The following is a 26992-nucleotide window of genomic DNA, read 5'->3' as shown; positions in this document are numbered from 1 at the left end:
CTTATTCTTTTCTGTCTGTAACCCCTTCTTCTTGCTTGCTTCTTGGATCATATGGTGGTGGATAAGAAGAAAGCCATCACTTTGTCTGCTCTCACCTTTGAGAAATTTTGGCTCTGAAAGAGGGCTTGGGGTTTCTCCTACCCCAAGCTCGTGTTCTTAGGAAGAGAGACACTTCATGCATACAAATGAGTATGCAGGCATATAGCTATTTTGGACAGTCAGGGATTAGGGCTCAAGTGCGACATAAGAACAAGCCATTCCAATAGTATAGGCAGAGCAAAGTGCCTTTTGAATAAAGGCTGATTTAAAAATGCTTGTGTACATTGTGAAAGCAGGGCCTTGATGTGTAGGTCAAAGAACAGAACTTAAATGTTGGGATACTTCTCTGAATTAAAACCACCTAGCTTTTCTCGATAACCATTGCAGCTCTGTTTTCCTCATGATAACTCTAATGTTTAAGGTATTTGGGTTGAACCACCTGGGAACATAGAACATACGTGAATGCACATAAATGCAGCCTCTAAAATAAAGGTTACTGCTTTTCCAAGTATTTTCTGATTTTTGTCAAATGTGACATGATATTTCCTGGTAAAGAATACTTTGAATTTATGTGGAATGTAAAGGTGAAAGGGGAAAATGAGTTAAGTGAGTTTTGTGGTTTAACCCGGCCGGCAGCTAAACACCACATAGCAGTTCGCTTACCCTCCCCCCTCCCTCTCTGCGATGGGGGAGAGAAACAGGAAAGTGAAGCCTGTGCTTTGAGATAAAGACAGTTTATTAGTACAGAAATTAAAATTTTATAATAATAATAATAATATGTACAAAACAAGTGATGCACAATACAATTGCTCACCACCCGATGACCAATGCCCAGGCTATCCCCGAGCAGCCAGCCCCCCCATCCCGGCCAGGTACCCCTATATATTTTTTAGCATGACGTCAGATGGTATGGAATACCCCTTTGGCCAGTTTGAGTCAGCTGTCCTGGGTCTGCCCCCTCCCAGCTCCTGCTGCACCCCCAGCCTGCTCGCTGGCAAGACAGAGCGAGAAGCTGAAAAGTCCTTGGCTTGGTGTAAGCACTGCTCTGCAACAATTAAAACACCAGCATGTTATCAACACTCTTCTCATCCTAATCCAAAACATAGCGCCCTACCAGCTACGAGGAGGAAAATTAACTCTGTCCTAACTGAAACCAGGACAGTGAGTTATATATCAGCTCTTAAAAGGAGAATAGCTTACTACAGATACTCTGTTCCCTAAAGCAACTTTGGCTTTTCAGCAGTAAACATACTGTGGTGAATCATTGGCTGATGTAAATGGGCATATATTTCTTAACTTCACTGTCATATATTTTTTTTCCATTTAAAGTCTTATTTTTATTTCTGTACTTCTTTTTATTATTAGTTCCCTTAGATAAGAACTAAATTAATTATTTGAGAAAAAAATGACATGATTCACAATCTTCTACATATTAACTACCCCTCTATATTCTTGTCTTGTGTACTAGTCTTGGGGACAAGACATCTGTGTTTTATGACTATTCTAGCAACATTATTAAAATGTTCACACAGTGTTCTTGCTTACTGAACACACAAAACAATTTTTGTCAGTTAGCTGTGTTGTTTAAAACATTCACAATATACTCTCCAGTTGCTACTAAAATGTCAGTATTTGGTAGCACAGGGTAGTGTGTGAAGTCATGGCTATTTCTCCCTGCACTTTAATTTGAATGGAAAACTCAGTATAATAGTTAACACATTTTTACTTCCTTAAAATCTTTCCTATATTTTCATTAATGACAAGGTCTGTCACTTTTTACTTTCACCTTAGCTTAATGTAGTTGATGTGATTGTTCCTGAAACAGAGAAGTATAAGATTTGAAAAATGAAGGCAAAAACTAACACAAACATTTATAGAAGGCTGAAACTTTGTTCTCTCTAAATATTCTTTATTTTATATTCCTTTTTTTTTTTCTGAAAGCAGAGATGTGTTGCTCCATTAATATTTCCCAATCAATACACAGATAAGCAACAGCATCTACTAATACTGCTTAGCTCCTGCTACCTCCCACTACTCTACCTTTATCCTGTAACTTAGATTTTGCTTGGAATTCAGCCAAGAAGTGTGGACATTCCTTTTGTTTGATAATTTTAATGGTTTGAGGGACCAGATAGGAAAATGATTTGGAATAAAAATTCCTGTGGAGAAGTCTGAAAACAAAACTCTTTAGCAAAACCAATACTTAAGGAAAGTAAATGATGAGCTTAGGGTTGTGAAAGAGTCCTCTTTTAACTAAAAGTGTTGCAGTAAACAAAGAAATAGCTAACAATGTTGATTTTAAGAAGGGAGCTATTTCCACAGCATGAACTGGGGTAATAGAGTTTTATTTCTTTAATCATCTATCCAGCTTCCCTCTAATCAAATTAAAACTTGAAAAGGCTAAAACATGTTTCAATGCCATGCTACATGCAAAGCTAACATTCTGACTGAAGTCAGCCTGGCAGAATTAGATCCAGAGCCTATGGTTCTTTTAGCATGATGCAGTGGTTCTTTTTGTGGACCATCCTATTCATGGCACTGTGGCTTCTTATATCAGTCAGTGTTTGTTGAGTTAGCTTAAGCTAAACTATTTAGTATATAAGATAGTGTGCATGTCTGTGTAGTATGGGGTCATATTTATTATGACATCTGCTTCCTGATGTCTCTTTAACCTTATCTTCAGCTGACTTGATTCACCAATTTTTAGTAGTCCTGCTTCTGTTATTAAACTTTAAAATTATCATATTTTAAATGAAAGTTGATCATCCCTATATAAATTGATTTAGTATTGAGAAGTATTGAAACCTTCCCTGTATAAATCAATTTCTGTAAATCTAGGTATCCACTCAAAAATACATCTTCACTGATCAGTCTGTCTTTGTTTCTGGTAGATCTTCTTTCCTGCTTGCTTTTCTATCTCTTCAAACCTGTAATTAGGATATGAAATCATAAGGATTATTTGACTATTCTTTGGCAGTATTTCTCTCTATACAGTGTATAGTACTGAAGACAGAAACGTACACAGATCTCCATGGCACTAAAATTCTTATTCCTCGTTTATATTTGTATTATGAATAAGAACAAAACAAAACAAAAAGTTAAGTTCTATGGCAAAATTTAGAATTACTAATGATAAAGCAAGATTAATTTTCAATATCCACAGTTCCGGGAATTGACAAAATGACTACCTACCAATGATGCATTAATAGAAATTCCCCAGACTGGAGGCCACTTTCTGTACAAACAAGTGCAAAAGATGAGAGATTAAATTACTATTCGATCCTTTTTGCTGGTAAATAATTTCAATGTTTTGTTATTGACTTCACAATCAAAAGGACTGACTGCTTCTCAGCCATTAAGATGCCTCTTAATGTTTTCATTAAACAGTTTTCACACATAAACTATGTCACTACACATTATGAGCAGGAGTAATAGAATCTGGTCCAGAACATCCACAAGGGTTCTCTCTGCTTTTTTAAAAAAAATAAAATTTAAAAAATAGAATCTTTTCAAAAGATAATCTATTTAAAAGTTAGCTATTGAAAACATTAAAGGTTCTTTTGTCATTAACCATGAATCTGATCCTTCAGCCCTACATTTTGTAAATCCCATTGAGATCAACTGCTATTTTTTCATGTGCGAGATCAACTGCTATTTTTTCATGTGCTTGTAGTCATGGCCAGACCTTAAAGTAGAGTCATAGAATCATAAAATCATAAAGTTTGGAAAAGACCTTCAAGTTCATCTTGTCCAACCATCACCCTACTACCAATATCACCCACTAAACCATGTCCCTAAGCACCAGGTCCAACCTTTACTTGAAAACCCCCAGGAACAGCACTCCACAAGTTCCCTGGGCAACCTGTTCCAATGTAGCTGCTATTTCAGCAAACTATAGAGTTAAACTTTCCATACATTTCGGGTCACTTTTTCTGATAGATTTTGGCTATGAATTAGAAGTAGATATGAATCTGATTTGTGCCTACTGTCTCAGAAACTTATTTTAGGATGACATTAATTGGGCTTTGAAAATGACCTGTATCTCTAGTGTCTATGCAAACAGACTGCAGAGAGTTTAGCCTGGACAGAGGATATTTGATATGATAAAATTAGGAAAACCTACAGTGTGCTTTACAAATTTTTAAGTTTGGGTTTGTTCTTTTTTTTTTTTTTTTTGGTTGGTTGGTTGGTTAAGTTTTTTTTTTTTTTGAGGCAAGGTATTTATAGACCTCCATGTACAGTTTAAACTGAATCTCAGGATTTCCACATGTACATGAATGATCCAGGAAGAAGAATGTCATTGAATGTTAATAGGATACATGATCCTAAATTGCTTATATGATAGTTTTGAAGAAATGCAAGATTTTTATTCATGCAACACGTAAGAACCATACAGAATTATACAAGGGTGTTTTTGTGTGTGTGTGTTTGGTTTTATGTTTTTGGTTGGTAGGTTGGTTGGTTTTGTTTGGCTTTTGAGTAGCAGCTTTAAGCAAGGAACATTTAGCAATTTTAAGTTAATTCAAATCTAAGTTTCATTTTTATCACACTTTGGTGCACACGTGTGAATTTTTTCAGGGCACTTTGATTGATGTCAATGACTTACAATGGATGTAAATATGGATTGTTATTTGTCAGATGTTCTTCTGGTGGAAAAATACAGTCGCTAAAGGGATTGCAATGGCTTATTTTTAACATTTTTTTAGTCACATCCTACCAGTTTTGAATATGTTAATCAAAAACAAAGTGAGGATGAAAATCATTTATTAAAACATTTATTTTTCTGTTCATGTAGCAAATAATACTTTTCGACATTCATATGAATACTTAAATATCTTAATTCATTTTCACCTCTTCTGCTGTTTCGATATGCATCAGACTGTTTTTCAAGAAATTCTATTATTTCAGGATATAGAAAGGCACCTTTCCACTCAGTGTTATTTTTGAAAAAGTGAACTGTATGATTCAGACAAAAATACTTTTAGTATATCTCTCCTCCTTCTCTGCCTGCTATTAGAATGGCATTAACTGTCTTTTGCAACCTGGTGTAGTTTCTATCAAAGTTAGTGGAAATAATTCAATTTTACTTCACTGAGATTTGCAGTTTCTAATTCTTTCACACTAGCTTAATTCAATTGTGTTGCCATTTCTAACACAGGAAAATGATCAAATATAAATCTTCTCTTCTTACACATAAACCATGTGTCGTAATGTATTTTATCAGGGAAAAAGAAAAAAACAACAACAAAAAAAAGACTCTATTGCCTTTGAGTTTTTTGTTTGTTTGTCTTTTAAGGAAAACCATTTCAGGGCAAGGCATACAGTGTTTTTATACTGATGTTTTCTTACAGCTGCAAAGTATTTTTACAGATCAATTACAAACAAACAAACAACAAAAAAAAACCATCCTAGAACAGAAAGAAAAGGATTTACCTTGACTGCAAAAAGAATGCTACAAAGGACATATCATCAACAGAAAAATATTTCAGAGAAAATAATCTCAACTTTCCTTCACAAATTAGTTTAGATATATTAAGTCCAGGCCAATGTTAGAGAACAGGTATTCTTAGAAATGATATGCCTCAGACTTACAGAGTCATCACAGAATTTCTGATAAAAACATTTCATTCTGTTGAAAAATGTAATCCTGAAAAATTACGGTACTCAAAGGCTTTACATGTCCCTGTGTGGATTTGTTTAAGTAACACTGTCAACTCAGTTTTTATCAAAAATGTAAAACATATTTTAAAGCTAAATTATCTAAATAATCTTTTTAAAATAATCACCTCAATTTAAAGATGATGACTCCGCATTCTTATGGAACTCAAACATGGTTGCAGTAGTTTCAACCTACAATTTCCCTCACTCTGAATATTCAGTAGAAATTAAAATCTAATTACTTTCCACTTATTTCTTGTATTTTTAAAATAATATAAAGCTCAAGATTAGGAAACTTCATATATGAGTAGCTCCACATAGATGTGATTGGAACCTGATCTGAACTCATAAAAAAAAAACATAGATTTTGATGGACTTTATATTTAATAACATACTTGTACTGAAATAAGTAATAGTTCAGTTAATGTCAAAAAGAACAAAAGCTAAAACTTCCTCCATAAGGAGGAAGCAAAATGGGCTTGTAAAATACAGTTGTACTTTCAAATGATGCACAGAAGTTGCAAGTTACATGTTACAAGTTACAAGAAGTTATAATTTTACCAGCCCTTTTGCCTTGTTTCCTCAGGTGAGTTTATTTAGCTGCTCTAAAGAGCAATGTCAAACATTACCAGTCAGGGGAGGAAGCTCTAAAAAACCGTTTTCAGAAAAAATTAGCAAAAAGGGAAGGCTTTGTGATCCATCTGATTTTGATTGATGGGTAATACCTTTAGGACATCTGTTCCTGCACAAGTTTGTAGATAATATTTAGATCTTACTATTTTTTATTTTAGTATTTAAAACCATATTTGCCCAAGATGGTCTTTTTTTACCTTTTACCTACTTTGCTTTGCAGATACAAAATTGAAAGAATCTTAATTTAAAAATACTATTTTTTTTAAGAAAAAAAAAAAAAGATTATTTTCCCTCAAATTATTGAAATAATATAAATTGTAAGTGTGCGTTAACATTGACCAACATATCTTAACTTTTTGGGTTTATTTAAAAACATATATTTGCACTTTGTCTACTTTCTTCATAGTTTTCTACTACGTTCTCTGCAAGATTTCTTTTAAGTGAGAAACTAAGAAGGCAGGTCCCATTTTCATGTACACCTTTAGCAGTGGGTTTTGTTTAAATTTTGCTGTATCATCTGTATAATGCTTTTTTTGTCATTATAAACTTCTTGTGCATACTGCTAGATGGTATTAAATGGCCCAGTGACATATGTTATGTTCTTGCATCTGCCTAATTTTCAACTTGAAATACCACACAGCAATGTTTGTGATAAACTATACACAACAAGGTCAAAGCAGGTGCCTGCTGGGATGAGTAATCATCTTTATTTCATCACCTCATATCAACAGGTATCATGGAGACAAAGTAATAGCTTTTATGAGAGAAGCTTCACATGTACCTCTGAAAAGTTATGAGACACAAGGCAAAAGCAACTAAGAGATAATGACTGTAGATTTGCTATAGAGTGCCCTGCAGTTCAATTTACATTGCATCCTGAAGGGTACTGTGTAGGAAGTCCAGATTTTTCAAAACAAATAGGCCTGAATGTAGTATCACTAATGCTCAAAACTGTGTGTGCTGCTTTTAGAGTTCCCTTTTGGTAAATAAATAAATAAATAAATAAATAAATAAATAAAAGGATTTTTTAAAATGTAATTTTACCTCTCCTGTTACTCTCTGTGGCTCATAAATAGTAAATATATGCACACACACACACACACCAACTTACTTTTCAATACATATGCAGCCCTAATTGTCACATGAAAGAGGATTTTTCACATTTTCTGTACTGAAAATATCTTACCTCTGTAGTATGGCTAATACCTAAAGAATGATCATATAAGAGACCTGACGGAAGCTGAAGCTTGAATAAGGGTGTATAAGGTACCTTTTAGAAGAAGAAGCTATCAGAGGTGAAAAAAATACAGAGTGAAATCTTTAAAAATAAGAAAAGTTGAAAAATATTTTAAAGAAAATGCTCTGCATCTCAGAGCTCAAGGGTTTGGTTGCCTGCAACCCATATTCAAGATTGCGAAGGACAGCTATATGAACTTGTCTTGGGTCTAGTGAAAAAAAAAACACATTACTGAGCTGTGCAAGTGCACAAGTCAAAGCCATGCAAGACAAGGAAAATGTAAATATATATATATTTTAAATTTATAATAGTAATTGAAAGGGTTCTGGAAAACATGAGAAGGTGTAACACTTGATAAGATTTGGAAGACATCTACTCAGTGAAATAAAAGTTCAGCCCATTCCAAGGATCAATGAGTTTTAGGGGACAACATATTGTGTTACAGGACAGCTTGTGAGAGGTGAGGCTGCAGGAATATTTCCAAAAAGAGCTCCTAAGATGTAGCAGAGTTTGTGCAAGAGGTAGCAGAATGTGACCATTTCACCTATTCTAAGATGTTTTAGAAAAATGTTATGATGGGTTTAAAATCAGAATCACAGAGTGATTGGGGTTGGAAGGGACCTTTGGAGGTCATCTGGTCCAACACCCTGCTCAGGCAGGAACACGTAGAGGTGTTTGTCCAGGACTGTGTCCAGATGACTTTTGAAGTTCTCCAAGGAGGGGGACTCCACAACCTCTCTGGGAAACCTGTGCCAGTGCTCTGTCAGCTGCATAGTAAAGAAGTGCTTCCTCATGTTTAAATGGAACTCCTTGTGTTCCCATTTGTGTCCATTTTCTCTTGTCCTGTCACTGTGGACCACTGAAAGGAGCCTAGTTCTGTCCTCTTTACACCCTCCGTTCAGGTATTTATAGACATTGACAAGATCCCCTCTAAGCCTCCACTTCTCTAGGCTGAACATTCCCAGCTCTCTCAGCATCTCCTCACAGAAGTGCTCCATACCCTTGATTATCTTGGTGGCCCTCTGCTGGATTTTTTTCCAGTATGTCCATGAAAATAATGTAATTATGTCACAAAAGGTATACACGCCCACATCTAGTCTAAAAGACTTCAGGGACCTATTTACTATGCTAAATTTTCATACTTTTAAAAAATGTGATTAACCTTGGATTCTCTCTTAACCCAAATTAGTTGCATAACGGGCATCTTTAGCAATGCAACAAGAATTATGCTTTCTTACTCTTTTCTAAAGTATTGGCTAGGCAAAAATTTAGCCAGCCCAGAAAAGAGAGATGAGCTGTTAGTGAGCAGATCCTAGGAGCATTCCTTCCACCCTGGGACGCAGAGAGGGAAAATGACAAGTCAGGTGAGGTCCCCATTCACCTATGACAAAACTTGCTTAATTGCAGAACCCAGAGGCTTTGGCAGCAAGCCATAACCTGTGGCTGTGGCAGCAGAAGCCAGAAGGGAATTTTTCTGGGAAGCCAGACTGATCAAGACCAAACAGTTTTTTATCAGCCTTCCTGAAATCTGAGAAAAACTGGAGCTATTTGGACACAGGCTACTCTAATTCTGGTAGGTCAAACACCTTCTAGTCAACCTTCTGGACACAAAGATTAAGCTGAAGGTGTATGGACCTTAAGTCCTGGAGATTCTGTTTATCAAGGGTAAACAGTAACAAATATATGGTAATTTTGTATTTTAATGGTGCAAACATTTTCTTTATTGTGAATTCATGAAAAATCAAGGAGATTTTCTATACTTCCCAAATGAAACACATGAATCAAACCTCAAATAGCTGCAAAAAAAAATTCTGCTGCACTTTCCCAGCTGTGGGGAGCTCAGTGCAGATTCAGCAACCAAGTGTGACACTATGCTTATTCTTCTTTGGGCAAGTAACTAAAACGCTTGGGTTTCATATATTTCCAGTCCATGATTTATCACAGTTAACAATGGAAAATGTATCTGAACACATCAAAATGTCTTTAACAACCGATATGTGAATAGCAAACAATAATATACAGCTTACAGTGTGAATAATTATGTTTCTACATTAAAACAAACAAACAAACAAACAAAAAAATTCCTCTCCACCTGAATAGTTATTCCTCAGGATTATTTAAAACAACACGTAGAATTTGTAAAGGAAAATAGTGAATCACTTCTAAGCAACGTTTGAACAGGAATACAAAACGGCCACCACCTTTCTACTGTCTGAAATAGGCAATCTTTTATATTTAAAAAGTTAGCAGAATGACAATCTGTTGCAAGCTGAATAGTTTCGTGCACTGAATAATCCTTCCCTCCCTTTTTGTAAAGTAACACTATAAGCCCAAATTATTATTATTTGTTATAATAATTGTCCTTTAATTGTCATTCATATGTGGAAAGTGTAAATTCATATGGTGAGTAAAACACCCAATGTAAGAACTGTGATGAAATAACAAGATTGGAATAATTAATGGTAAACTACCTGATAACCAAACGGACAAGCTATTACAGATGATGCATAAAGAATGGCAGATACAAATCTGTGTAAGGCTGTACATTTGTAACATTAAAAATGCTTTGCCAAAATGTGTGCTGACTTTGGGAGTATAAAAGCTCCCTATTCATTTCCTCTGCTGTTGTAAATATGAATTGACTTTAATGGATAACATTTTCTGAGAGATAGTCAGGAACTGTTTTAATAATTTCTGTTCATAAGAGTTGCCAGATACCTACTCCTTCTACCCCATGAGAGAATCCACTTTAGCTTTACAAATGCAATTTTGCTAGACAGTACCCCTAGTAATACTAGTGGTAGACTGACAGCAGCAGTGATAAAAGGAATAGAAGTAGAGATATTATCAGCAATCATATGTCCCTCTGATACAGCTTTGATTGATATGCCAGAAGTTCCAAGGCCTGTGGGATAGATGCACAATGGAGGCTGGCCACATTTACCTTTATTACCTCTTGCAGTTTCATATGCATTTTGCATACAGGATATATGAATACATATAGACAGTGTATTTTTTACAGTGCTTTACATCTAGAAGCACCCTAGAGAACAATGATCCTAGCAAAATAAACACTTATAAAATATTGTTGTTCACAGCTTTAGAATATGACTGTTCACGCACCATGATTGAAAGCATCAGTTATTGCTGAAAAAGTACAAAAATCAAGCAGGACTTTCAAGATTTTTGCTGCTTATTTCTCTTTTCTGTCTTGTTAATAAATGTTCTTCTATTTATATTGATTTTTGATTAGCAATTTCTTGTTCAAACCCTAGGTTAGTATTGTATTTTGGAAGATAAAAGTATTTATATTAATTACAGAGGATTCTAAATGAGAAAAACAAAAGTCAAAGATGTGACTTTTAACCTACTGAAAAGGTTTTTCTCACCCAGATCTTTTAGAAAAGCATTGCCATTTGCGATTGCAGCATTTCCTTAAAGCCACACACCGGGATGGGAAAATATTTGGCTGTAGGCTCAGAATAGGCCCAGGCAGGGTCACCTGAGCATTCATCTAACCTTGTAGTTTTGGCTGATTTTTCCTGTCTTGTTTTGTCTAACTAGTTGTTCTGGTGTTGTTTTTTTCCTTTCCTTACAGCCTCCTTAATTCCATTTTACACTCTCTCTCTCTGCCTTGTTCCTCTGATTATTTTCATTTTTTCCACCTATTTATTGCTTCTGAAGTAAATTACTAAAGAACGAGGAATAAAAAGACACTAAAATCATGTTTGTTATCATCCTGTGGTTCCTTCTGTGTTTCAACCCCATCTCTCTTTTTCTATGCAATGAAGATTTTTCTGTGCAGTGAAGTTTGAAGGTAGTAACATCCACTGTTATGCATTTTGTACATTGCCCGGCACCACGGAGGACTGGTTTAAACTGCTCTTAAATACTGATATAATAAAAATGATTAAAACTAATTAACGTTTACATAATTCTGTCTGTGAAGAAGCCAGAAATAAAATCTATATCTGCAAGATTCCAGTCCTCAATTTTGTCCTCAGATTGAACATTATTATATTTTGCTTCCATTTTTATCTAGTTAGAAGAGGACTAAGAGTTTTTTAGGTCAGGTTTGCCAATTCCTTTAAGCAAACATTGTCCTACTTACCAAAAGTAAGCAGGATGAATCCAAAAAGACCTAGCTAACTACTGACAATAGCCTTATGGCATGTGCTGTTGGAAGATGTGATTTTCAGTAGCTGCACAACTAGACGGCTTTCAGTACGTGTCAACTAAGGTTTGTCCTACTGCCTATGGCCTTTCAAAACCTGTATAAACTTTACTCTGGTCATAGAAAGTAAGGCTGGCTTTTTTGTAATTTTGTGACAAACTCTGTTTTTATTAAAATGTTAATAACTACTTGAAAATTTGGATGTGGATGCAGAATTGCTTTTTTTTCGGGCTGAATAAAACCCATCTTTTTGAACACAAAGACTGAAGGTTAGTTCTCAGCAACTGCTGCTTATGGCTTCATCTAAGTGGGACCTCTCCAGGGTGTTGTGGCCTCAGGCTTGGACACAGAGTTAGGAGGAGATCAGCATGTTTCAACTGGAGTTCATACAGAGAGACATGGGTGTTTGCTCTCATTCCAGATTTGTTGCCAAAAGCCATTCCTTTTCATGAAGCAAAGAAAGTTAACGTTGAACACTTCTGAAAATCTCATCCACAAAGTCTTAATCAATATGACTCTATAGATGAAAAAAAAACCACAGTGACAGATCTTTTACCATTAACCCTCAACAATAAATAGCCTCTCCAGCATCATAATAAAAAATAAATAAATAAAAAAATAAAAAATAATAAAAATAATAATAATAAAAACAACACAAACAAACAAAAAAAACAACTTGGTCATTTAAGGTGTTTGATATACTCTCCTGAGGCTATTTGAAATTTTACATGTAAAAAAGTATATACTGTCCAAAATACCTTCAAGGAAAATATGGATTTTCACTTCCAAAACAGCCACAATATCAAGCTAAGGTTTTGGCAAAACTTCCAGTAAGAATCTCCCAGCAAGTCTACAAATTATGTTTATGATATCTGTTTTTCTCTTGTGGTCTTATTGCTTATATGTCCAATGATGCAACATTGTGGTTTACCATAATAAATAAATAAATAAATAAATAAATAAATAAATAAATAAATAAATAAATAAAATGATAATAATAATAAAAATTATAAAGACAGAGAATATGAATGACTTAAACACACAATTTTCCTAATACGTGGAAACCTGGAAGCTGGAAGCTGGTGTCCCCACTGTAAAACAGAGCAGAAACTTGAACCTTAGGTCCTTAGGTTGCAACACTGCATAACATTTGTTCATATCCTAAGAGATGGCAATATGTCTTCATTCTCAAGTTAAAGTCTTCCATCCTTTCATTAACTTTTTCCTACAGAAGTGTCTTTGGGAGACTTTGGACATATATGTTCAGAAGTTAATATAATGAACACATTTGTATTAAAAAAATAAATAAAAATAAAATGATGTAAATCTTTGATTTGATTTGCAGCACTGTCTTTGACCTTTTTTTGCCAAACCTGATGGGGTAACAGGTAATGGCTTCCAGCTCCTAACCTGTCCTAAGAAAAACGAACAAAAACATAACAAAACAAAAACAGAACAGGAAAAGATGTTTCCACCTCTGTCTAAATAGATATTTGACTTCTTGCTATTTGCTGTCTTGCAGTAGAATGAAGGTTTTGATATCTCTTTGCATCTTTGAACTAAAGCATTTGTCCCCATAAAGAGCATTTCCCAAAAATGTGGGAGTCAAACCATTTTCCCAATACCTGTGGTCTACATTACGGGCTAGCACTAAAGTAGCATCTGAAGGTTAACTTCAGTGATTTGTTTTCTTTAAGAATTGTTAGAGCAGCCTATAAAAAATAAAAATAAATAAATAAATAAAAACACCCACCACCAACAACAAAATCCACGTTATTTTCACCAAATCAAAAATCTAAGGAATACAAAAGCAGTGAGAGCACTGTAAACTCAATTATTACTGCTTCCTTCATTACAACGTTTCTTCTCTTAGGCTCTGGAGGACTTCTTGTTTAACTTCTGAGGCTTTGAGAGTTTCTCCATTGCATCCTCTAGTAACAGATGAGGAAACCTGGCCTTTTGTTTTCTCACATTTTTGATAATAGACTTTGACCTTTGTTTTTCTAGAAGAAACACAAGAGCTGGAACAGTAAAGAAAGTATATACCCAAACAGGAAAAAAAAAAAAAAATCCTACTCCAATCATATCTCATATCTTCCTTGAAGCAATAGACTGATTGCTGACATAGCTCTAGTTGTGCTTAACACCATAATAAACATAGCAAGAAAAATTGTGTTAATATGCTAGGGAGGAAGAAACAGTCACATAGGCACAAATATGTACTAGAAAAAAACAGTAGTGCAAGATAAAAAAAAAAAAAAAAAAAAAAGGTATTGGAAACTGGCAACAAAGAACTGCTTTCCCAGGAGGAAGACTATTATCATAGGCTAAACAGCTGTTCAAAAGGAGAAGTTGCTTCAAACTAAGAAGAAAACAGATGCTTAACTAATTTTTAAACATTTGTCAGAAGTGGGGAAAAAAAAAAAAAGACATGAAAATAAGTTTCCTTTAAATACCCAGAGAGTTTTATAGCCTAAGCTGAAAAACAAACAAACAACATTTTCTAATACAGCCTACTCCCTTTTTGAAAACCCTAGGTATACTAACACTCTGTCCTTAGGCATCTATAGCAAAGCTTTCTACATCCCAAGAATCCTCATGCTGCTTCTGGTTTAGCTAACTGAGAGTTTCTGCAACTGGGGATTTCAATTATCCACAGCTGGTAATGTGCTGCTAGGGCATTAATGGCATTATTGCCATTAATGCCCTAGGTTCAGTCACAGAGGGCAAGTCCCTGTTTCAGACAAATGAAGAAAATGATGAAAACACCTCCGCAGAACATTTTCAATTTCTGTAATACCTTCTTTATACATGATGGATGCTAATCATCTTTCACAAAGTCAAATGGTCTGCGACTGTGCTTTAAAAATTATTAGCTATTCATACAAAACAAAACTGGACTTTAGGAACTACAGACTTTGGAAATTTAGGTATGCATTTAGTGATCAGGCTCTTGAATTTGGCACACAAATTCGTGAAAGTATATGAAGATATAATGAAACCTCTAAGATCCTGGACTTACAAACTACAATGTATGTTATTTGATGGCCACAAATAAGTTTTTCTAAGTCCTGGTTTGAATGAAACAGTCATGGATATGGTTGTTACTTCTATTGAAACAGCTACCTAGAAACTTTGGAATCAGCATTTTGCCTATAACTATATACTGAAGCCAGAATCTGGTTTTGATTAGGCTTATGATGCTACCACAGAGTAAATAAAAACATTGCAAATTAAGAAAAATGTAAATTTTGACTATTTACATATTCATATGGATTTATCTTAACTGACTATACAAGAACCCTTAGAGATTCAAACAGATAAATGTTTTCATAGAATAGAAATCTGAGACAATTTATCCAAGAATTAAGTTTAGGTCCTTCTAAATCATGTTTAGAAAAGGACAAAGGTTCTTTGTGTTTGTTTTTCGATCTTTTATACAATTAATACTTTTTTTCTGAAACATATCCACTGGAAAGCACTTCTAAAAACTGACATCTTTATCCAGATTCTGATCAAGATTCCTTCTGGCAGCTGCAATCTTAAAAAAAAAAAAAAAAAAAAAAAAGGTCCCATTAGCATTTTATGTGCAAATATCCATTCTGGTAGAAGAGCTAAAAATATTACCTAAGGTATAGCCCTCTGCCAGCTAAACAGTAGCTTGGGATTTTTATCTGTTTTAACAATAAAAGCATAATTCTGGAAGTAATCTTGATCACTAAGTTTTGTTCAATCTTCTGTTCTTGTAAAAAATCTTATTATAGAAATAAGGCTGGAGGAAGCTTTAGAGGTAGTGTAGTTATCTAGTCTTTCCCTATGTTGTGTGGATCACAGAACTCAGAAATATTTGTCTAGCCTGTTCTTTAAAGCTAGCAATAAGAAGTTTCCCTAAGCACCTTACACAATCTATTTTAGGTCTCAATTGTTCATACTGCCAGACAGAAATCATTCAACAGTCAGTTTATAACCAATTATTGTGCTAATATTGTCCTTCAGTTAAACAGTTTTTCCCCTACTTTCCTTCCAGACCAGCTATACTAGAAGTTATAAAAAGTAATTTTATTCCCTTCTAGCCTTCATTTTGCTATGATAAATAACTCAATTAACTCATCCCCAGAAAAACATCTCTATGTTCCCTAGTCTTGCTATTAATGTTTACTCTCGTGTCAAAGCAGTTTGATAGTTGCTTTAAATAGGGTATTAACATGGTACTCCCTCTTCTGTCTAGATAAGGTCATTCTAGAGCTGATATTCCTATTAATCTGTGAAAGGAATAATATCTGAATTTTGAATAGTCAAAATCCAGTTTGCAGAGGACAACAGCACAGAACAAATGAATTGTTTCACAAATATATTAGTATCATCATTGAAAAACTTTCTAGCTAAAAGTAGGAAATGATTATTTCACTCTAAGCAAAATATCTCAAGAAGATATGTCATTTAATAATAATAATAATTTTAAAACAAAAAAAATATGTGCAGAAAGGGGAGGTTGAGTTAAACATATACTGTTTTGAAAATGGATTATTTTTCTTCCTTCCAGGTCTAAAGCAGAGAAAATTCTGGCAAAAAATTACAATTAGATTCTTATAAATCTGTTTATCAATAAATGCAGCAGCTTGTTTTCAAAGATGATTTTCAGAATGCATACATTATTTTCATTTAAGAGCATACTATCTTCATTGTACTGAATAGACAAACCATTATATTTAACTACAAAACCCCTCCAAGTTTACTGCTCTCCTCAATCCTCTTCTCATTTTCTGCCTTCATTCTCTTCCCTCCTACTTCTCCTCCCTTGAACAGAGTGTTAAAAAACTGTGACCAAGGGCTGTTGTTGAGCCAACATAGCAGAACTAATCTGCTGGATATAGCTGAATGGAGTATTATAGAAATGGAACTTAAGAGTGGCTCACAGTAATATTAATTAGGTGGGAGAACAAGCTGGTTTTGAAGATCTGTTGTTGTTTGTGCCAAAAGATGTGGGCAATTTTCTATTTCTGTGTCAAAAGTCTTGGTATTGCAGTGTGACCAGGAATAGAAAAGTGAAATATGAATGTGCCTGGGTCATATTTCTGATTTTTCTCCAGCAGAGCCAGTCTTCTAATACAATGTGAGGTGGGATTTGAGTCCATTAAAGAGAAAGATTGCAAGTGTATGAAGAAACATTTTGCTGAGTGCAGAAAACAGGACAGAACTTTCTCTGGTAGGTCAACTCTGCTTCAAAGATATGGCTGAAATTTCCCCTGAAGCCTACAATGCTGCAGAGAAATGAATTCAGCCTTTACAACTCTGTGACCACTGAGAAGTTCAGCATTTTTTTAATGATTACGGTAGTGAGTGAAATTTGGAAATATGCAGAGGTCCTCTGAAAACCTCATGGATTCCAAAAGAGAAATGTCTCAAGTGATTTTCTGAAGCTTCTGTGAAGGCAACTGATAGCACTATAGCCTGCTCAGAGTAACAGGACATTTGTAAAGGTGCTAGTCACCATTTACGGTCAGCAGTAATTTCCTCTGGCATATTTCCACTTTTTAGGTGTCTTTTATAGCTACTGATTATATATTTCCTTCCCCCAAAGAAATCATAACTGACAACCCACAAGTTAATTGCAGAATCTCTCTTCTGGTTAATTCTCCTGTTTACAGTTTTATGCTTTTGGCTCATAGGCAAAGGCTTGACATCAGAAGGAATCAGGCTTAGTGCTAGTTAGATGAGAGAATACTTAGAAATTTCTTCATAGTTTGAGTACTTCTAGAGCCAAGGAATTCAAGTAGTAAAGAGGTAGTGCTGGAGAGGAGTAACTCTTAGCTGAATGCTGAAATAAATATCACTGAAGAATAATGAGTTTAAAAAAAATAAAAAAGTCTTTTTTTTTTCTTTTCACCCTTCTGGCTCTGTTTTTTGTCCTCAAAACACACTGATGATTTTGAACATTAGGTGTTGTTTAATACAAATTTTTTTTTTGTGAGTCATTGGAGTCCTAGTAAGTGGAGTTTTCACCATGATATTCCTAGGGAAAATTCTTAATAAAATGTAAGGTTTTTGCTTTGGGCTTACGTATAAAAATAATGTAACTGACATTACTCATGAACTCTTGCCTACACTCTTTTTCGAAAATCCTGCTGTTATTACTATTATTGTAACAAATGAAGCCAACTTACTTTCCCATGAAGTGGAAATACCTTATGTGTTATCCTCTGTGGTGTTTCTGTGCCTCATGCCAGCATTTCATTTGCTCTTTAAAAGATTTCCAGTCTGAACAGAAGCTAAGAATGTGTGAACCAGTGCAAAAAACTGCTAATTATGACTTACATGGAAATGCAGAGACACACTTTTCAACTAACACTGTTTGAACCATATGAGAGTCCTATTAAGTACTTTACTTTATGAGAATGGAAAACCTTTGACCTTGGATATGAGGTCATATTTGAATAATTCAGCTATGTATGCAGATATCCAACTGAGTCAAATTTTAGAATTACTGTACCTATTTTGAGTGGTCTGTATTTTGCTTCTGCTTCCCTCTGCTTTTTTAGAACTACAAATACTGTAAGTGTTTAGAGAGGATTTCTTTGTTCGGTACAGGGAGATAAACTGTGAAATTAAGCCTCATCAGCACAGCAACTTAGTTTATTTAACACATTTTCCTGAGTAAAAAGTACAAAAACTGAAGAGCTGAGGCGAATAATTTTCCAGTGAATTGCTATCTGCATTTCAGAAATGTGTCAGTTTACAAAATTTCCCATAAAACAGTTTTTTTTTTTATATTTACATAACACAGTTAATTGCAGATAGTTATGTATTCCTTCTCTGCTTTGTTTAAAATATTGGCACAAAAAAAACACTAGATCTATCTTGTGGCAAAATGCCATAGTGTTGTCCAATTTCCGAGGAGCCATATGGCAATGGTACAGCCATCTGTTTATCTTGATATTCCTTTCCTGGCAAACCTTGCACCCATATGGGTTATTGGTGCCCTCATCTGTGTATATCATGAACAGGTTCAAAATCAAAATCTATAATTTTCCCTGGTATAACTTTTAACCATTACACTGAACATAAAGATCACGCTATTCTCATGTTTAGCCTCATCCATTTCTGTTTTGTGCACACCTGCCTTCTTCTGTTAGCTGCAGGAACAATTTGATTTCCAGAATTTGTGAAAGCTGTCATCGCAAGCTGTCAGGTTCGAGGCATCATAATCATCTCAAAGGACTGATAGCTTGTGCTTTGTGGATTTGAAACTTCATCACTAAAGAGATGAAATGATCCGTCCTTTTACATGTTGACAGGGTAGCAATTTTGTGTCAGTGTAGAGATTCACACATTCAGACAATAAGGCCACCCGAATATATGCAGAGTCCTTTCACATTTTCTGTGACAGCCATTTTCAATAATGTCTAAAATATTTGACATGCACTGTTTAGAATAATTTTAAGTAAGGGAGAGTGTAAGCTTTCAGCCTGATGTATTATCAAGCCTCAGTGAAATCGTGTTTATATCCCATTTAGCAATCTGCTCTTTAATTTCCTCTTTATGTGAAAGAGTTGTTTCAAATTGGATACAATCAGAGTACAAATCAGATATTGTAAGTGTATATATGTTTCAGGTCACTTCAACATATATAAACACATTCTTTTTTTGTTTGGGAATCTCCCCCCTTTTTAAACAGTACAAATAATTCCATTTCAGATACCAACCAAATGCAAAGATTGAAGGAATACAAGCTATTGTATTCATGGGGGCTGTTTTGAATTATGTACACCATGAACTGTTTTGCAGTTCTTAGGTTTTAGTTCACTAATGAAATATATTGATTTGTTGCATTCCAGAAATTTGTAATGCAGATTATTTATGAAATTCATTGGTTTATCTGGCAACTTTATTGCTTTTTGTTTAAAAGATAATGTTTTGCGTATGTTATACTGGTTACAATTCACATAAAATATATTTATGAAAATTTAATTAGGTTATCTCTCTCATTTTATAATAATTTTTTTATATATATAAAAATATCAGTGTACTTCCTTGCATTTAAACTATTCTGTGCCTGTTTTTGATTTTAGTTTAATGAAGTTTAAGACAAATTTTCCTTTTGCCTCCCAAAAATCTCTAACATAATATCTTTTTAAATCTTTATTATTATTATTATTAATAATAATAATAATAATAATAAACCAAAATATCACACCTCCTGCCTTTCCTTTCCTTTCTAGATGAATTTGATTAGAGTCCATACCATTAATTTTATGGCCAAGCTTCATCAGGCTTTCAAAAACTTTGACTACCTGAATTGCTAGCAAATCAACAATTAGCTTTGATAGTAGAAATCTTTTGTGCTGAAGACAACAGGAGTGATACCTTGTTGAACTTTATGTGTCATAAAATATGACACACTGAAGTATGTGTGTTTGTACCTCCATTAGTCCTCTGTATAACCTATATCTATTGTCTACAGACATAATAAAAGCTAGCTGGTCTTTCTAATCACCTCCCACATTTGTTCCCACACATCTCTCTAATACGTATGTGGGATTGTATTCTTCAGAGACAGGTATTTGAATCAAATTTGGCAATAACTTGGCTACATTTGTGTATAAAACCTTTCAGTGGAACTGAGAACAAAACATTCACAAAGCTGTTATTCCAAGGCTGTGCCAAAAATGGCAGAATTTTAATGATTAAGGAGTTACTAAAACTTTGATCCTTCAAGCAGGCATCCTAAATTTAACCTGTGAACTTAACTGTGTTGTAGAGTTTTCTGTAACAGGTGCCAATAGGCTCTACTTTTCTTTCTAAGCCAATCTCACTATTCCTGAATGGTGCATTCCACCTGCAAACTTAGTATCCCTGAACTGAATTCAGATATTTCTCCCTTCTTTAAACTTTTTGCTAACTGAGGAAGTTTGCATTTAAAAACCTATTTGCCTTTCTTAGGGGTCAAAGATTCTATATGAGTACATTTTGAAAATATACTCTTGGTCCCAATTTAGTAAATATCTCTGTAGATTCTCTGTCTTAGAGGTGTTTCCACAAGTAAGAGGAAACTCAGATGCCAACTTTTCTCTCTCATTTTACCAACACACTAGGGTCCCAGCAACACACAAAAAACTTTATCATGAAAGCGGGTGTAGGGCAGAAAGAATAAGAAAGTATTAGGATGCACTAGCTACTTGTATAAAAAATGAGGATAAGAGTCTCTAGCCAAGTCTTGGTTACAGTTTCAAGAGTCTGCACCACAAATACACTAGTCTCCACAAAAAAGTGGATATTGGAGGCAGTATACTTGCGACAGCATGTCACTTCACCCAAACTAATACTATAACAAAAAATCGAGGAAACAGTATGTGCTTGAAGTTTATCTTGAGACAAAACCGTGTGGCAGGTAGAACTGAATCCATCACGGAGACACAGCATATGTTGGTTTTGAAAGTGGACTTTTCAAATGTCCCAAATGTGGTGGGGACGTTGTGACGTTTAAGAACTTCTCTTTAATTTTCCTGTAGCTCCTCTAGTAGCCTGTGTATCTCCTTCTGCAAATTATTGAGTTATTAAAAAAAAAGAACAGTAAGAACTAGTATGACCTAAAAGGTTATGCAGCACTGGAATTGAGGCTATAAAATCTCAGCTAAGTGTCTCAGCTAAGTAATACTCAGCTAAGTAACTTCAGAGCTAAGCATTCATCTAGGAATCCCAACCAACATTTTTCAAAACACAAAGGACCAAAGAAAATGCTGGTAGATCAGCAGTAGACTTTTAATGAAATCAATGTAAAGTCAGCTTATAATTGTATTAGTCAATGGCTCAGTAGAGATAGCAATAATCAAATTAAATGGTCAGATCATACAACTTACTGCAAATACACAAACAGGCTTACTGAAGGCATTAGTGTTTTTTCCTCTCACTGACAGTAAGCTACTTAAATCTTCAGCTAATGAACTCATCAGGCATATCTCCAAGTTTACTAGAAAACACAAACCTACCTTTTGAGTTACTGTGTTTAACATATGAATGCCATTAATTGGTAGAGTTGTCAGGAAAAAAAATGCTTTAAGTGTCAGACCAGAGTACATTTCACCTTAACTTTGAGCCTTCTGAAACAGCTCTTGTTCCTGGACAGGTCTCACAAAAACTGTGAGAAGCACTGGCATTGCCTGAAAGCATGGCTGGGAGGCTCCTGGAATAGTACCTTGTATGTTATCTGTGGACGTGTTTTTGTTTGTTTGTTTGGCATTAACACTGTTAACAAAAATGTTCGTTTTCCTAAATTTATTCAGGCCTTGGACATAATGTTCAGTATCATCTATTTCTTAGGGCAAAAGCATAACTTATCCTCTATAGAAACACCACAACTGCAGGTAACTTGAAGGAAACATTTAGTAAGTACACATTTTGGAAGACCTGAAAAATAACAATATTAATTATTTTTTATTAACATCAGAGCGGGTGAAAATTGTAAAGCTTGATATTTCATTAGAGGAAGGAAAAAGATAATACTGTTTTACATAATAAATGCAACACCTTCTGGCTCAAGAGATTCAGTGGTCTATTGCCAAATAATCAACTGATCAATTAGGAAGTATTACTGGACAAGATGAGATCTCTAAACTTGAAATACAGTTTCTTTAACCTTTATGACAATATTTCATTACTTTACTTCAGAAATCACACTAACGCCTATAACATTGACTGAATCACAGAATCACAGGTTGGAATAGACCTCCAAGATCACCCAGTCCAACCTCTGACCTAACACTAACAAGTCCTCCACTAAACCATATCACTAAGCTCAACATCTAAATGTCTCTTAAAGACCTCCAGGGATGGCGACTCAACCACTTCCCTGGGCAGCCCATTCCAATGCCTAACAACCCTTTCAGTAAAGAAGTTATTCCTAACATCCAACCTAAACCTCCCCTGGTGCAACTTTAGCCCATTCCCCCTCGTCCTGTCACCAGGCACATGGGAGAATAGACCAATCCCTACCTTGCAACAGCCTCCTTTAAGGTACCTATAGAGAGCGATAAGGTTTCCCCTGAGCCTCCTCTTCTCCAGGCTGAACAATCCCAGCTCCCTCAGCTGCTCCTCATAAGACTTATTCTCCAGACCCCTCACCAGCTTTGATGCCCTTCTCTGGACTCGCTTGAGCACCTCCATGTCTTTCCTGTAGCGAGGGGCCCAAAACTGAACACAGTACTCGAGGTGCGGCCTCACCAGAGCCGAGTACAGGGGGACAATCACTTCCCTAGACCTGCTGGCCATGCTGCTTCTTATACAAGCCAGGATGCTGTTGGCCTTCTTGGCCACCTGAGCACACTGCTGGCTCATATTCAGCTGACTGTCAACCAATACTCCCAGGTCCTTCTCTGCCAGGCAGCTTTCCAACCACTCATCTCCCAGCCTGTAGCGCTGCTTGGAGTTGTTACGCCCCAGATGCAGGACCCGGCACTTGGCCTTGTTGAACTTCATACAGTTGACCTCAGCCCATCGGTCCAACCTATCCAGATCCTCCTGCAGAGCCTTCCTACCTTCGAGCAGATCGACACACACACCTAACTTGGTGTCATCTGCCATCTTACTGAGGGTGCACTGGACGTCCTCATCGATAAAGATATTAAAGAGGACTGGCCCCAGTCCTGAGCCCTGGCGGACTCCACTAGTGACCGGCCTCCAACTGGATTTGACTCTATTTACCACAACTCTTTAGTTTAGTAGAAGTAATTTAGTTTAGTAGAAGTTTAAACACAACTCATATTCTGGCACTAATAAAATCTCCAGTTTTGGAGGTCTTTTAAAGTGCTAACTGCAGCTTGGCTTTCCCCTTTCCCACAAGTTTTCAAAGAGAAAAGCTGTAACAAGAACCTATGTGAGAGGTAAAAAGTGGGGTAAGCATAAGTACTGATAGTTTTAGACTTCTCCCTTACCAGCTGAACTCTGTTTTGTGATTTTATTCTCTGATTATGCTTTGTCTTCTTTGTTGTAAATCATATGGATGAAAATAATCTCTCTGAATATCAGCACATTTCAATTTATATTCAATAAATAAATATATAGCAAACTTATCCCTCTGAAAGAAAAAAAATCTTTCAGAAATTTGCTACCAGTCCTACTTTTGATATGGTTTACATGTGAAATAGCCTCTCTGAGTTTGAGGTTCAAAGGAGAAATATAGTTCACCATGACTGGTTACCTTTGGAATTAATATCAAATTTTAGACATTGAAGAATAGAATTTTGAAACAGTAGCATTAATCAAGCAATGTATTAATGACAATAAAACATTACAGGACTAACAATAAAATCTGGTGAGAAAAAACAGAATCACAGAAGAGCTGAAATTTGAACAGATCTCTGCAGATCATCTAGTCCAACTCTGAGTCCCTCCTCAAAGCTGGGTCGCTTAGAGTGAACTGGGTCTCTCAAAGTCAGGAGTGAGATAGGTTTCTTTTCATCAGAGTATTAATAGTCTAGTAGATGTCCCAAACATGTCACTGAACTGTATGCAGTATTCCTCAAAATAATAAATATGAAAATGGCAGAGGTATAGGATTGCACAGAAAATTATGTCCTTACTGCACAGATATTCTCATAGATAACTGTCCTATAGCCAGAGTTTTTCAAAGAAGAAGAATAGATGGGAACAGACTAGCTTAAAAAGAAGACAGGTAAAATACTGAGTGAAGAACAGATGGAATCAGGCATCCATTCATGCTGAATACGAACTAAAATATTACACTTTTTGTGGAAAAAAAAAGGGGGGGGGGGAGAGAAGGAAAAAAGAATAGGAAAAAAAAATGGAATTGTAACTGAACCATGTTTGGGTGTATTTGTTGAATCAGAACTGCAAAAAAAAAAGTACAGCAGTTGGTGTTTCCTTTTTTCTTCTCCTGCTCCTTGTCACCTCTCTGCTTTGTGCCACAAACACTCCTGCATACGGCTGCACCTTCTTAGCAGGTCCTCAGCCCCATTTTCCAGACTGAAGGAAATGTAAAGAAGCTGTGGCACTCCACTGGGAATGAGAGCATGTGAGAGGTAAAGAAGAGATGCACACTATTTCCTGGAGGAAGGTCCATCCATTGTTGTTTAATCTTTTCTAGTCTTTAAAATTGCATACTCTGACACCAAGCAGCTAATAAATAGTTATGCACTTGAAGCAAAGATAAAAAACAAACAAGCAAACAAACAAACAAAATAAACAAAACCCTTCAGTCATAATTTAACTGTAACTGGAAACAAATAGAAAAATCTACTGGTTTGTCCCACTCAACAGAGTAGGAAAAAGAGTAGAGGAGTACCATCACTAGTCCCTTTTTCTAGCACAAAAGAGAGTGTTACAACAAGATACTCCTGATGTAATCCTGTTTCTGTTTCTAGCCTGGTCCAAATTATTTGAAAGATATCTCAGAGAATTTCCACTGTAGGCATAAATAAAATATTTTTTTGTTTGTCATATGTGTATGCCTAGGTAAAATACTTGAGTACATTGCAAAAGCCTGAATTGAAGAGGAAAAAGGTATTTGGATGCAAAAAAAATCACACACACACTTGCACAAAATGGAAGCAGGAAAAATTACAATATTATTAATGTATAACTGTGTAATATAAGTACTGTTGAACACCCTTCCAGCTTCCTTTCAAAGCAAAATTCCAGTTAATTGACCTAAATATTTATGCATGTTGATTTTGGCAAGATTTCATATTTCAGTTAAAACTAGACCTGTCAAAGCTGTTGAAACCAACTGTGTTTGCAGGCTTAATGACTGATTTATGTCCCGAAGCACAAGAATTTCTAAATTGTATGATGGAACAACAGTAGTAGACCAAAAGTTTTTTATGGTGCAAAGGGACTTGTATGGGCCACTCATCACTTTTTGTGCTGGGAGTTGTTGCTATTTGTTTCTTTGTTTTTTAGGTTTTGTTTGTTTGTTTCTTTGTTTTTGGATAAGATTATGTACATGTACTATGCCCAAACTAAATCATCGTCCCTATATACATTGGAAATCATCTCTTCATTGATGTAGAAGGCCAGTTCCTAACTGCTTATAGCTCATTAAAACATGGCATATTTATCATATTATCCTTACTTTTACTGCACCTAATTAAAAATGTAAAATGTTATGGCAAATCTACTGTTCACTCTATAATTTTATTATGTCCTGTTGTCCAGCAATTCAGCAGTTGACTGAATGCATTTTCCTTATTTTTTCTAAGTTGTTAAAGTGTCTGGATTTATGAAATTTCAGGTTGATTTCTGTGTGAACTATGCATGCAATTATCTAAGACCACGTTTACAAAACCTGCTGCTGTTTTGTGTTTAGAATTGGTGCAGTGAGATAGAGGTAAAAGGCTCATGCAGCAATGTCTTATGAAGACATCATTTTCTTTGTCATTTTTTTCTTATGGTAGTATAAAATGGATGTGTCAGAAAAAGGAATATTCTATTCTAGTTTCAAGGCAAGATTCAGAAGATTAATTTGGTTAAAAAACTATGAGAGCTTATTCTGATTCAGTTAGAATGAAAGATACCTTAAAAATACACAGAACTGCATATTCCAAAAGATTCACAGATAGTCCAAAATCCATAGAAATGCAATTGGATAATGTACTTGAAAAATGTTCCAAGTGAATACCGACGACTGGTGGAGGGTGGTTGTTTATTTGTTTGCTTGTTTGTTTACCTTTTGTGGTTAAAAATAAGAGACGATGGACAAGAATGAACTGAAAAAAAAAATAGAAAATATTAATGAAAACAGATCTACATACAATTAAATAAGGTTCCCCTTTTAATTAAAATGAAAAGTTAAGAGTTTCTTGGGGCTGGGAGTGTTATTATTTTTTCTTGCTAAGTAATACATTGGAAAGGTGTGTAAAATTCCAGGTAGATAAATGTCATAAAATTCTCCATCATTATTTGGATTCTTGGCAACCATTTCAGAAAGATTAAAGGGTACCTGAGTATGGAAGCAAAACTATTCTTTTGACGCATCTAATTTTTCCAGGTAAGTGGGGTGGTATCAGCCATTGTTTAAGCCTTACCAGTTAGACAGTCTTCAAATGACAGGTGTGTGACATCCTTCACAAAAGGAAACGTCACATTAAATATTGAAAATAATGAAAAAGTTAGACAAATGCAGCTGTAAAGTATGGGTGGCTAAAATCAGAGAAAAAAAATGTGAATTAGCATATAGAAATGCTTGAGAATGTCATGACAACACAGAGACAGGCAGGTCTGGGCTATTTCATATCATT

This window comes from Anser brachyrhynchus, assembly GCF_964034855.1.
Source record: "Anser brachyrhynchus genome assembly, chromosome: 4".
Classification (NCBI taxonomy): Eukaryota; Metazoa; Chordata; class Aves; order Anseriformes; family Anatidae; genus Anser; species Anser brachyrhynchus.
Note: the sequence above shows the minus strand (reverse complement) of the source record.